This window comes from Octopus bimaculoides, chromosome 3 (genome assembly GCF_001194135.2).
Source record: "Octopus bimaculoides isolate UCB-OBI-ISO-001 chromosome 3, ASM119413v2, whole genome shotgun sequence".
Classification (NCBI taxonomy): Eukaryota; Metazoa; Mollusca; class Cephalopoda; order Octopoda; family Octopodidae; genus Octopus; species Octopus bimaculoides.
The window spans coordinates 128360405-128364598 of NC_068983.1; the positions used below are offsets into that span (position 1 = coordinate 128360405).

Here is a 4194-nt window from a genome sequence, read left to right on the forward strand (position 1 = left end):
CTCTTCCCAAATTCAATGTATTTTTCATAAAGAAGGAAAAGTCAAACACTACAAGTGATAAAAAAATTTGAATTTTGAAAAGTGTATCTATAAAGCGACATTTTCAGTTGGGTATTTAAACCTTCTCTGCTAACTCACCAAATACTATTACATGCGATAGATGAGTTTTGAGATTTAAATTTGCTAATTTTCCAAGATTGTAATCCTTGTATATGATAGTTCACATCGAATTGTAAGTGCCCGTGGCCCCCCATATTTAAAATCAAGTCCTGGGTAGAATCACAATTTTCTGTATAGAAATATGCAAATACTTCAGTCAGAATATCGAAGAATAGAAATTCGATTCATGAGATGAAGGCTGATGGTCTCAATCCATAGCACAATACTATACGGCATATACGAAGGGGTACCGAAAAGTTCCTGACTCTGGGTAAAAGAAAATACAGGAAGATGAGTTAATTATTATTTTATTTGACATATTCCCTTCTCAGATTCACACATTTATCACAAGAGTCCTCCAGTTTTTCTAAGTCCTGTAAAGAACTCGAACGTTTGGGTCTCATACGAGGCCTTTCGTGAGACCCTTAAAGCCAGGAACTTTTCAGCACCTCCTCGTATTCACTGTTAGACTCGCTTCACATTTAAGATGTAGAGGCGTATGTGGTAGCGCTGCTATAGTGATTCTTATCCTAATAAAGAAGACATAGCAGTGTGTATTTTTATGATGAGTAATATTCTCATATTGTTCATCTTAAAATGTAAAGAATGAGTTGCGAGAGATTAAAATAGTGAAGTTGACTGATAAGGAATCAAGCAAATCTAAATTTCTTGAAATTTTCTACAACGTCGTTCTTCCCTTATGTCAGACGCGAATGAATAGCAAAGTATTTTTCCTTTTTCTTTAATTGAAATCTTAGGCATTAAGAACTCTATTAACTTCGTTTACCTTGTTACCTCAAATATATGTCATGTGATATCATACCGAGGCGTGTCTGCCAAATTCGCTAGCAGGTAAATTGCCCAAGAATAAGATTTGTCAAGCTGGGTTATTTGAATAGTTAAGACACCAAACAGTCGGTACTTTCACTTAATTTGGCACAAGTTCAATTCTCATTCGAACTGTAGCGCTACAGGGAATGTCGGCAGTGAAAATGGTGTCACTGTAACTATATAAATAGACATCGCTTGCATTTGAAGTGTATGAATATATATTTCTATTTAAAAGCTTTAGTTAGCAATTTTCATACGTTAAATTATATATATTTATATCTATATATCAAGTTGTAATATTTTTCTTTCGTCAAGGTTAAGTTTCGTAATATTTTTCTTTCGTCAAGGTTAAGTTTCGTAATATTTTCCTGTTCTTATCCAATAGATGAAATTGCATCTTTCGATATGCCAATAAAAGAGTCTTGTGATTGGCTAACATTAACAAATATTTCGATTTTCAAAGGTTAGAATCTTTTCTTACTCATTTCTGTAAAATATTAATTTGATTTTACTAATTAAAACATGAAACTACATCAGTTTAAAATCTTTAGTAAAATCGGAGCCAAAAGGTAGAGAAGATCCATTTTAAATCTTCTTTATCAGAAAATGCATAATGGATCTTCTCTATCTTTTGGCTCCGATTTGAAAATTTAAAACGGTTTTCTATCAGTATCAACATTTTAAGGATAAACATTTAACTACAAATACAATCAAAATATATATTCATACATTAAAACTACAAGTGAAATATATTAATTTTCACACATACAAAATAACAAAGGTTTCTTTTATACGCACAAGGTCTAAAATTTTGGGGTTGGTGGTTAGTTAATGACAACGATTTCAGAGCTTGACAGGTATTGATTTTATTGACACTCTAGAGCAGTGGTTCCCAACCGGGATCCATACTGCCCCCGAGGATCCGTATAAGAATTTAGGGGGTCCACATAACGAAATAGTAAATTGGTAATAGCATTTTAAGGATCACTGGCAAATTTTTGTTTCCGATGCATGTATTCACATAAATTGCAAGAAACAACAATGCTTTTTACAGAGATCAACCTACACAAGTTAATGCGGGAAAAACAATGAAGGAATCTTGAAAGAAGTTTCTATAAAACTAGTTTTTAAACATCGAATGGCTTGAGGGGGGGGGGCACCAGAAAAAAATAGTAGTCAAAGGGGTCCATAGGTAAAAAATGGCTGAGAACCCCTGCTCTAGAGGACGAAAGGCAAAATCAATATCGACAGAATTTGAAATCAAATTGTAAAACAGGTAGAAATGCTGCTAAACAAGTGCTCACCTAAATTTATTTGTTTTAAAGAAAGGAAAATATATTTGTAATAATTAAAAATCAAACAAACCACGAATCCCTGATGTTCAAGATATAAAAATATGCAGACAAATTATTTGCGATGAAGGTATAATAGCGGTTTAAAATTTTGGTGCAAGACCAGCAATATCGGGGGCGGTGCTTGTCGATTACATTCACCCCAGTGCTCAACTGGTACTTATTTTATGGACCCCGTAAGAATGATAGATAATTGTGACCTGCTAGGGATTTGAACCTAGAACGTGCATATAGTCGAAATGCCGACAAGGACTGTGCTAACGATTCTGCTAGCTCGCAGCCTTATAAAGGCATAATGATAACTCTTAATGAATATGTGCCATATAGTCTTCTCTAAGATTGGTTAACATTCGTTTGATGTCCGCTATTGACATCATTCATTGATGAGTTACTTTTCAATCGTCTATCAACATCACAGTTTTGTTATTATATTGCAACCGCGTCAAAATACTTTCAATATGTCGGTGACCTTTATCGATCTAAAGCTCTTAATGTGAGCGTGAGCACCTTATTAGCAGCGTCTTTTAGACTTTTCATCCTTTCAGGGTCGATAAAATAAGTACTAGTTGAACACTGGGATCGCAGTAAACGACTTACGTCCTCTCCCTAAACTATTGGCCTTGTTCCCAAATTTGAAACCATTATTTTTGAGCAGAATGTGGCAAGATGGCAAAATCGTTAGCACACCGGAAAATACTTAGCGGCATTTCGTCCGGCTTCCCGTTCTGAGATCAAATTCCGCCGAGGTCGACTTTACTTTTCCTTCTTCTGGGGTCGATAGAATAAGTACCAGTTGAGCACAGGAGGCGATGTAATGAACGCAGCCACTCCTCCCGAAATTCAGGCCTTGTGTCTACAATGGAAAATGTTATTAGTGAGCAGAAACAATTATACGTCAAGGTCTAAAGCAATTTCGTTATATAAGTCTTCTTAGAAATATTAACATGGGCGGCTTTAACTTGTGCAAATATCTTAAAAGGTGGTATATACTGATTGTTATACGATAACATTTTATGGACAATGAACTACTTAAAAAAAAACAAAAAAAAGCTTCTGTTCGATAAAAATATTTATAACTATATCGGGAGTTAGGGCGTCTTTGGAGGTGAAAAGAAACGATGAATTCCAAAAGTTTAAAATCTACAGCTAAAAGTGACAGTCTTTATCTATAGAAATCATAGCGTTACTCATCTCATTGTATAAATTTGGTTTTTATGAGTTCCTTTTCTGGGTATAAAGTTGTTACTGTTTGCTCGGCACCCTCTGACGCCTTAGTGAAACTGATTGCACACTAAAGAATGTAATCTTAAGTATCTAAATGGACATGATGGACACAGCTGGAGCACCCTCGGTGCATAAGTCAGCACAATGAGAACTAACATGGAGTTCAATAACAAAAAAAATAGTGCGCATTGTTTTGACATCGGAGGATTGAAAGATTTAAACTCGGAATGTAAGGGACTGTAACTAAATACCAGAGGCTTTTTTTTCGCCTGTTCAGCATATTCACCCTATCTATTGCTCTTTTTAGCACAGTATAATATATATATAGGTGAAGGAAAGGGGGTGGTTTGACAGGGCTGTAAAGCGGTTGACGTACATTGCTGTATTTAGCTAAGTCGCTTAAGGTCGACGTTATCTTTCGTACTTCTTATTTCTTTATTACCCACGAGGGGCTAAACATAGAGGGGACAGACAAGGATAGACAAATGAATTAAGTCGATTACATCGATCCCCAGTGCATAACTGGTACTTAATTAATCGACCCCGAAAGGATGAAACACAAAGTCGACCTCGACAGAATTTGAACTCAGAACGTAATGGCAGACGAAATACCGATTTCTTTATAACC

At 35.4% G+C, this 4194-nt stretch overlaps 1 long non-coding RNA gene across 1 annotated transcript in view; it reads right to left on the minus strand.

Annotated features, from left to right (window-relative positions):
- Positions 1 to 58: 58 nt before the first annotated feature.
- LOC128247339 (uncharacterized) overlaps positions 59 to 4194 on the minus strand; it is a 32251-nt gene continuing 28115 nt past the window's right edge. Inside the window, exons 2-3 of the long non-coding RNA XR_008263727.1 lie at positions 3030 to 3195; positions 59 to 1477 (exon numbers count right to left, since the gene is read on the minus strand). This is a non-coding gene — a long non-coding RNA (uncharacterized LOC128247339). The remainder of the gene's footprint in view (positions 1478 to 3029; positions 3196 to 4194) is intronic.